Source organism: Balaenoptera physalus (assembly GCF_965194825.1).
Source record: "Balaenoptera physalus genome assembly, chromosome: 6".
Lineage (NCBI taxonomy): Eukaryota > Metazoa > Chordata > Mammalia > Artiodactyla > Balaenopteridae > Balaenoptera > Balaenoptera physalus.
The window spans coordinates 38185407-38195637 of NC_138885.1; the positions used below are offsets into that span (position 1 = coordinate 38185407).

General features: G+C 34.8%; 1 protein-coding gene and 1 long non-coding RNA gene across 2 annotated transcripts in view; one reads left to right on the forward strand and one right to left on the reverse strand.

Annotated features, from left to right (window-relative positions):
- Positions 1-8666, forward strand: part of LOC309662454 — a 35334-nt gene extending 26668 nt beyond the window's left edge. Inside the window, exon 2 of the long non-coding RNA XR_014264698.1 lies at positions 164-8666. This is a non-coding gene — a long non-coding RNA (uncharacterized lncRNA). The remainder of the gene's footprint in view (positions 1-163) is intronic.
- LRP1B (LDL receptor related protein 1B) overlaps positions 1-10231 on the reverse strand; it is a 1885740-nt gene that overhangs the window by 1668211 nt on the left and 207298 nt on the right. The gene's annotated exons all lie outside the window — the stretch shown is intronic.

Genomic DNA, 10231 nt, shown 5'->3' on the forward strand with positions numbered 1-10231 from the left:
CCTCGCACAGAAACGAAGACCCAACACAGTCATAAATAAATAAATAAATAAATAAAATTAAAAAAAAAAATCCAGCTAAAATATCACCACTTTCAAAGTTCCTTATCATCATACCCCAGGCAGAATTAATTGCTTCCTTTTAAAAAAAAAAAAAAAAAAAAAGGTGACTACAAGTAGGATTCAGGGTATAGAATAATACATAATGCTTAATCAATACGTGTTAATATCTTTCTGGAATATTCTACAATTTTAATTTCTGAACAAGAATTATAAAAATAACTGAAGCACAAAATTTAATTTCTTGCCCATCCTTACCTATCACCTGGCCCAGCACCTAGCACAGTAACCCGTTCTGGTAAGCACTCTTAAGGATGTTGCTAATTGACTATTAGACAAACAACCAGTTCATCTGAGTTTAAATCTTCAGTCAAAACACACAGGCAGCTGTGTTTTTGCTGTGCAGCGTTGCTCGCCCATGAACCTTTTTTTTTTTTTTAAACAGGATTGACAGGTTCTTCAGGCAATGTTCTGTTCAATGAAGTAAAGAGTTACCTGGGCAATTCTTTGAAATGCATATGAAGGACAGTAGCAGCCTGAACCCAACCATTTTTGTTGGTAAATCATGAATTTACTAGATCCTTCTAAAACTGGTGGTTCCCCGTTGCCAACAATTTTACTCCCTTTCCACTATTTTTGTACAGACTCCGTAACCCTGAAAACACACCACTCAGAATTCTGACAAGAGAAAGCAACTTTAAAAAGAGTATTCCCTGGTGCATGTGTTTCTTTTTCCTGCCTCCTTGTGAAAGAAACCTGAAACTTTATAGTTCCATCAATTCCAATTCATTTAAAAGTTAAATTTATCAATAAATTTCCTGAACAAGATTTCAGATTCTCAGTACCTTCCGGAATGATTCTATGCAGCAGTTCCTAACACAGTGCCCCTGCTTACTGCATTTACTGAGGACCAGCTCTTTACGGTATTTAAAGTTGTGCTGTGGACAAGGCTGGCTTTACTGGAGACTAGGAGCTTTAAGCACAGTAACAGACACGTTCCTATTACAGGGCAACGGCTTGTTTAAGGCCCTTGCATACGACAATGGGAATGCTTTTCAAACACAGACCACTAGGTTCAGGAATTTGGGGGTCTTGGTATAGTTCTACTGAAGGATATCTTAAAATTGCTTTCTTAATCAAGAATACATTATTTTCTCTTTGAATTTAACAATCTAATTTTTCCCCTGAAGGTATTCAGAATTAGATCCAGAAACTAATGACATGTAATAAACCTAGATTCAGTGTAATTTTGCATAAGCATTAGATTTTAAGAGTAGAAAGTTTTGTAGATTTGTAATGAAAATAAGTAGCTAAGAGAGCTCAGAAGCTTAAATGTTACATTAAGTTTGAATTCCATCTATTACCTTCACTTGTTTTGGAGGCATTTTAACTAGACATTTTTTTCTAAGATACATAACCTCTAGCTAACCTATATTTTTTAATGTGTATTCGAAGTACTTGGGTGTCCAAAATCTGTATATAATGGCTGAAGTGTTATAACAATGGGTATTGAGCTTCAATTTCATAAAATGGTTACAATTTGCATCTCGCTTTCAGAATGCTTTTAATGTTACATTTCTCCTTTCAACCTCCGGCTAAGTAAAATAAATGGATATGCATTAGGGTTCTGACCTGTTCAAGAGTTTGCTTTCTGAAGTACTATTCTTTACATAGGTAATAATGGTTTTATATTTAAATTACAAAATAGTGACTATGATTTGCCAGTAGCCAGGTGACACTCTGTGAGTTTGTTGAACACTAGTTCAACCTGCATTAACTCCTTCATTAAAACGCCATAATATTGAAAATCACTAGGGAAAAACCATCTATTATAAAGTTTCTTGATCCGTTTTTCATTTACTATAACCACAGGTACAGTTCTGTCACAACTGAAGTATTAATAGATTTCTCTAAGTAGAATAGAAAAACCTTTAATAGACATCATCTCTGTCTTGCTGCCCCAGCATCATAATGTTATTCTGTCTCACTTCAGGTAACTTCACTAAAAGTGACAATGACATACCAAGGAGGTTAGAGGTTAGGAGAGGTTTACGCCAGTAGGTAGGAGTTTTTATCTCTGGCACTTTTAGAATTTCTCATAGATGATGATGATAAAAATTAGAGCATATTTTAATTGGGTTTTATTATTGTAATTTAATATTCTACAGAAATTGCTCTCCCTTTGCGTGCTACTGAAAAGGGATAATATTGGTTTATTAAACTCTAAAATGCTAAGTACCACACCTCGACATCACAATATACACTATCTTTCCTCCTCTTCAGATAGATGTAGCTTACTAAAAGTGGGTATCTATTGCATTTAGTGTGTGGGCCTTGTCTGGAAAGGTTTTGTCTTCCTCCAGAAATAAGCCCTCAATGGCTAAAGGACGCTGTGAGTTCCTATGTCCCTGGCTGTATTTGGACAGCCTCAGTAAGTTACATGTGACTTAAACTTGGCCAGATATAGTAGTCCCCCCTTATCCATGGGGGATACATTCCAAGACTCCCAAGCAGATGCCTGAAACTGCGGATACTACTAAACCCTATATATACTATGTTTTTTTCCTATACATACATACCTATGATAAAGCTTAATTATATAAAATAAGCACAATAAGAAACTAACAATAACTAATAATAAAATAGAACAATTGTAACAACATACTATAATAAAAGTTATGTGAATGTTGTCTTGCTCTCTCTCTCTCTCTCTCTCTCAAAATACAAGTATACCTCAGAGATATCAGAGTTTGATTCCAGACCACTGCAATAAAGCGGGCATCTCAATAAAGTGAGTCACATGCATTTTTTGGTTTCTCAGTGCATAAAAATGTTAAGTTTACACTATACTGTAAGTCTACTAAGTGTGCAATAACATTATGTCTAAAAGAGCCATGTACATACCTTCAAACGGCACCAATAGAATTGCTCCATGCAGGGTTGCCACAAACCTTCAATTTGTAAAAAACGCAATATCTGCAAAGTGCAGTAAGAACAAGAGCCATAAAACAAGGTATGCCTGTATCTTACTGTACACATTTAATGCCTTTTCCACTTAGCTAAACACTTATCATGCATTGTGGCCATAACTTTTGCAGTTTGAGGTGCGACATGCAAAACTAGCATGAGTTTTTGTTTTGTTGTTTTTGTTTTTCAAACTTTCACAGATAGAAGATTCATTCTTACCTTAGATCTGAGCAACTTCGCATAGGAGCTTTTTCTTTCCTTACTGAGAACTTTCACCTTCTCACTTAGAGGAAGCACCTTACTGCTTCTCTTTGGCATATCTGAATTGCCAGCAGCTCTACTCTTCCACTCTGAGGCCAGCATTAAGTAAAATAAGGGTGGCTTGAACACACGCACTGAGATACCATGACCGTCGCCCTGATAAGCAATAGGGCTACTAAGTGACTCACGGTGCATGCGCCCGGCACGGGGATGAATTCACGCCCCGGAACAGGACAGCGCGAGATTTCATCACAGAGCGGCCCGCAATTTAAAATTTATGAACTGTTTATTTCTGTAATTTTCCAGAATTTTAATTTTAATACTTTCCGACAGCAGTTGACCACGGGTAACTGAGAGGGGGAACTACTGTCCTCCCCCCCCAGACTTTGAAACTGCTATAGAGAAACAGCCCATCTGAGAAACGACAAACTTCAGAGTTTGGGAGGTGCCGTCTTCCACCCACAATGTGACCAGATGGTAAAGCAGAGTGACCTGGACTGCAAAATGAGAAAATAATAAAGTAGGTGTTTGGAAAGACGTTGAAACGAACAGCAGAGGATTAGTGGCATCTTATTGTTTTTTAATTCAGCGAGATTACCACGCCCTTCCTTCTCCCTCTAATACACATGCACGCAGCGCGCGCACACTTGCACACACAATGAACATGTGCATATACCATGTGTCTATTTAAGTGTTCCCTATTTGCTTTAACTGGTTTCTGTGGCTTGCCAAATAATAAGTGTAAATCTTGAAAAGTGTGTTTTTGTTATTTCTTAAAGGCATGCAATTAATTCCTATTTGATTTTATGAGGCAGATTCCTTATATCCAGCCCTTGCTTTTCATGTATTCTATGCAACAGTTATATTTTTGTTGTCCTTAATTCCAAATTTTGTCATTAGATAAAAACATAAGTCTCCTTTTGAGCAGGCAACTATTTCTCTCTGTCTTAGCTGCGTATTATATTCTTTCTTGGTTACCACAGTCTTTATGCTTTATTTCATGTCTTAAAGCTAACATCTCTATTTTCATAATTCTCCATCATCCTTGCTTTCTACTGTATTTTAATAAGCAAGATGCTAATGTCTTCATGGATAATGCACTGCAGTAGCAGTTTGTCACACAGAATCCCAGAGGTCTCAGAAGAGGTAGCTCCCCGGCAAATATACTTATATATAGAGAACGGTTTATTAGCCAGTAAAATGTTAGCATTGACCTTTACCAACCTCACTCTAACTTTACCTCTCTTAGGATATAGTATCATTTCTACATGTTTGAAATCAATTATTTACAGAGAATTATCACCTCATTGAAACTCTCACAGTTTTCAATTCCATTTATAATATTATATATCCATAATTGGTCTAAATAATCAAAATTGATTGAAATAAATACATATAAAACCCAATTTGAAATGTTGCTCTTTAGTTAATTTTAACTATTCGAAATAATAATGGCTGCCCAATTTTACTCATTACTAAAAAAATCATCTTAAACTCAATTATTAGGCTTTTTTCTCCATTCTCTACCTCATCCGTTCCAAAGTTGTACAGAAATCAATGAACTTTATCTGTCTCATAAATTTAATTAATAGTAGATCAGAGGCCTTGGTCTAGAGCTGAGCCATAAAACATATTTTAGAAGTGAATAAATTCCAAAATATTGTTTCAGTCTGTTTTCTTCCATCCCAAGTCAACTTGAATCATTGCTAACAGAGGATGTGGTGATGGGAAACCAGCAGATTTTTCACATAACTGTTTTCAACGGGTGTAGCACACAGGACCTACCACACCCTTCAAGCTGTGGAGGAAACAGTTGCCTGGCAGCTTCCACTCAATAAATGATCACATTGTGCTGGCCCATCGGCCTAGCTGAGACTTTCTTAGAATTGCACTGCTGTCTGATTCCTCTCCTATTCAGCCCCCACTACCCACCCTCTACTCACCCAGTACTTTCACTGGTGTTATATGTGCTCTGTGATCTGAAGGCTCTACCTGTCTTCTCCTGCTCCATTCCCTTTATCCTTTTAGGTGTTTCCCTCACCTCACCTCTTTTGCATATCTAATCCCCTCTCATCTGCTACTCAAGACTCAAGAAACACTTAAAAATAAATGCAATAATTTAGATAAACCCTAAGTGATAAAAGATATAGTACGTACAAAATAAAAATGCTCCTGTGGTCTGCAGTCATCAGAGGAAACTCCAAACGGTTCTGGGTCTTGGGGTGGAGCCTTAAACACGACTGACATTTGGTAGAATAAAGTAGATGGAAGAAGAAAGAAGGAAGGAAGTAGAAAAAAGAGTCTCTAGGTACTAGCAGCAACAGGAAAAAAGAAGTGGAAAATAATAAGGAAAACAAAAATAGAGATCTCCAGTGCCCAGGATACTGAGTGCCAGGTAGAACAAACCATAAAGTTTGATAGACAAGGTGTGCATCAGATTAAGGGGCTTCTAAATTAGAAAAATGTGGATTCCATGCAGTAGATGAAAGAATCAATAATTGTGGAGCTTATGACACACAACTCTCAAAGTAAAAATTAAGCTATGATTTAGATAATATATGAAGAATTATCTTTTACCCATAATCATGTATTTATTTTAGTTTGTATTTCACAGGTATTATACCTAAAGATAGACTAAAATAGAGTTTAAAAAATAATCAACTAAAGGAAACATATCAATGGCATCATAAAAATTACAAAGGTGGGAGGCACATTTATCAAGATTGAGAAACATTTCTAAAAAACAACCAGGAACACAAATTGTTTCTTAGGCTGATAAGCAACAGAGTAAAACTGAAATTTAAAACTAAGGCTTTTTGCTCCAGATTTGTAAAGCAGGATTGTGGAGTGAGGGACACGAGGTAAAAGGAAGTTGAGAGTCTGGATAAAAGTAGTGGGGTTAGTGGGAAACAGATGAGACAATCCATAGGAGAACAATTTAAAAAAAAAAAAAAAAAAGTAAAGGAGAATGAGCTATGCCAAAATCATCAAGTTTATAATAAAGCAGGCATTAACATTAGTGCCACAGAGAGATTGGTGCGCCAAAACATGAGACCATTTGGGAGGGACAAAGTGAGTTCCCTTCAGCATATGTTTGTATTTATGATGCTGTTGAATCCAACAAATGCACATAGTCCCCTATAATTATTACAGTCCCTTCCCATTCCAGGCAAAAATTCAATCAAAATAGAGCAAGATGTAGAAATCATCTGGCAAAATGTTTATTTATTATAAATATTTTAAATATTTATTATCTCTTCAAATACTACAAATATCTAGGTAGGCAAAAAAAAAGTCAGTTAAAAGAAAAAGAACGTTAAAAGGGTGGCATCAGCGTTCCCTGCCCCCAAACAGTGAAACTGACATCTACTGAGCTAGGAGTTTGGAAAGGTAGAAACATTGGTGACTGGGAGACCCGAGATTCATTCATTTATTTATGCAATCCTTGTCAAGACATCTGAGCTCTCTAAGCCTCAGTTTTCTCATCTATATAAAATGGTGACAGTGAAAGTTCCCTCGTTTTGTAGGATATCTAGAATGAAGTTGCTAAAAACACGATGTATCTTATAATTCCATGCCATTGTAAAGCTAAATCTGCCGGGACTTATGATAGAAGAGTAAAAGTAGAGGAATGGATCTCTCCCTATTCTACACCTCTTTCCTCTGTTTTCTCTTTCAGAACCCATAATAAGGATATGCTTTTTAACTTCCTTTTAGTGGAGAATGAGGGATTTATTTTCAAACCCCATACGAAAAGAAACAACGTAATTATCCTTCCTATGAATTAATCACTATATACATTAATACTGGAACTCAGCAAATTCCAGATCTGTAAGCAAAATTAAATAAATTGATCATTAAAAGAAGCGCTAATAGACTCTGTTAATGAACTATGTGGTTAAAATGCATACCTGTAAGTTTAAATCTAGTCATCAATTTTAGCTGTAAGTTTGAGCAATGACTAGGTATTATTATAATCTTTTAATTTGCCTATGCTTATAAAATAAAATAAAACATTTTATAATATTTCCTTATAATTCCCCAGGATCAATGTATTTTCTAGGTGGGCTTTAATGTTAAACAATTTATCTTATTTTCAAATTAAACTTCTGAAAATATTTAAAAATGTAATTCCTGTTCCATACGGTGTTTCCAAAAAATTCATCTAATTTTTAAGCTGACATTTTTTGTAGATAGAGATTGATGTTAGAGTTTTCACTCACAATTCACTTGGAATTTTAAAAAATAAATGGGTGTCAGGTAACCGTATATTCCACAGAATCTCAATGAAGTGAATATTTTATGCTTATTAAGGAAGGCATAGGTTATTTCTTTTGAAATAAAGAAACAATTTAAACATATATTCAATTATTTGAGTTATAGCCTTCGAAAATGAAGGCATCTCCCGTGCATTTTAATGAAAACTTAAGAGAAGCTCAGTAAGCAATGAGAACGTTGCTTTGATGAAAATTCATAGCACTTGGTGTAATTTTGGATAAGAAGATAAATGTCAAATGTATTTTTTCTTAGAAATTCCATCCTTCTATCTTAGCTTTGAACAACCATATCTTCTTCCATTCTCTCTTGCCAATTATTTTCTTTGCCTCTCTTTTTGAATTTAAAAATACTATGGTAAATATTTAACTTTAGATAACCAGTATTTTAAAGAGAAGAAAACTAAAATCTTAAAGAAGTAATGAATGGCAGTCAACTAATATTTGGAGTTTGTTTATATAGAAATGTAGTGGATGCCTAATTCTTTGACAAGCAAAGGAAGAAGTTGGTGTCCCTTCCCACACCCATAAAACCTATCTATTTGAAGTATTGAAGGATGAATTGAGTAAGGGCCAAATGGGAGGTGAGGTACAAGAAGCTGAATATGTGAATTCAAGACCTCATTTCTGGATGGTAAAGTCTAAAATATAAATATGGCTAAGACAGCATGCCATCACCTCTGGAAAAAGTTTGTGTGTGTTTTTTTTTTTTTAATTCTGTTCTTATTTATTTATTTATTTATTTTAAAAATAATTTTTATTGGAGTATAGTTGATTTACATGTTGTTGTCCCTTAATGATAATCCCTGCAGAAATTACAGTGTGTTTGTATTTTTTCTTATCTTTTTCAAATGTTTTTTCCATAATTATTCCTTTATATCACTTAAATCACTAATGTGAGCAACAAATTAATTTGCCTTTCACATTATTAGCATAACAATTATAAACAAAAATGTAAAACCTGAAATGATGCATTTGATTCTGGGTTTTTTTGGTAAGTGAAGCAAAGCATTTAAGAATCAAGCAAAATGAAGATTTGAACCCCAGTATGAAAAAAATTGCTAAATAAATTGGATAGTTATCATTGCAGCTCAAGTTAAAAACAAAGCACACATTGACTAAATTAGCATCAGTTCACATTATTTATAAACAATTGGATTTTTGTTAATTTTTTATTAGACAGAAGGTTAAGTATCTCTGAACCATGAGAGTGGTTCAGAGACACTTACCTAGAAAGGAGATGAGTTTTCGTTAGAAACAACTGATGTATTTACAGAAGAAAACATGTTCCTTAAACAATATGACACATGCTCCTAAAGAGATACCCTGAGATAGAATTACAAGTTAATTTATAGTTTTGCTATAGTACCTAATAGAACATGGCTTTTTTTTTTCCTCAGTTGGAATTTTAAAGGTAGGAACTGCTTCTGAAAACAGTGATGTGGAAATCATCTGGGGCTGAAGACCTCAGTTTCAAGAAAGGGGTTTTAGGAGAAATATTTTGAAGTGACAGATGATGAATGAAAGTTCTGGATATGAAATCCTGAAATGCATTTCCTAAGATCAGTAGGGAGTCACAAATAGCACTCTTAAATAGTATCACTATTAAAACAATTAAACCTTGCTCATCTATACATGGACCTATAGCTAAGAAAAAGTTTCTTTCAATTTAGTGAATATGTCTTACTATTGAAAAAATAAGTTTTTTATGAGTGGTAGTTTTTAAGTTTCACTGGCGGTACTCATTCTGTAAAGAAATACTCTTAAAGAACAGCCTGTCCTCAAGAGACTTGAGCTGTCTAAGAAGTTTTTTGTTTTTTACTGTGTATTCTGATGAGCCTCTTCACTGGGACATATTCAAATGATATAAATTCATTAACTCTAGAGGTTGACAATTTCATGGAAAGAAATTCAATTTTTGAATGGACTAGGGGAATTCAGTGGAAAATTCTGGTGGTATCATTTTTTGTTTTACACTCTGTTGAAGGTGACTGGGAGTTTGTGTCTGTGTACAAATTATTAAATAATTCTTCATGAATACGCCTTTTGAGTGAAAGGCTTACTCTCATTCAAGTGAAAAACACTTGAATGAGAGTAAGATTTGGTAACAGTGTAGAAAGAAATATGTGTCATCAATCATTGCAAAACATATACTTCACCAGAATCCTGTCTGAGAACTGACCCACAAATGATAATTCATTTTCCCTCCCTATTCATATAATTACTTTTTTATTGAATAAATTCAAATTCAACACATTGATCTGAAATGAATACCAACTGCCCACAGGTCCAAATGTATTTAAAACTCAACTAAAACAATGCTACTAAACTATGGAAAAAGTGGACCACCTCTACCCTTCTATGGCAGGAGAATTACACTAGTTAACAAACACCACTGCTATAGATAATTATCAGAGGCCAAAGTCCTGTCTTTTAATCATTTGCTTCTGGATGGGAGTTTTAATCTGTGGGCACTCAAGAGATGCATATTCCTTTTCACATCTCATAATGACAACATCACAAGGAACCTCAGGAGTCATCTAGTCCAAGAATCACAGACAGGATGCCAACAAAGCAAGAAAGTGGCAGAGCTGGGAAGTCTTCTGAATCTTCCTTAGAGTTCTTGTACCATAACATCTTCTAAATCCCAAAATAACATGTGGGCTTGATCA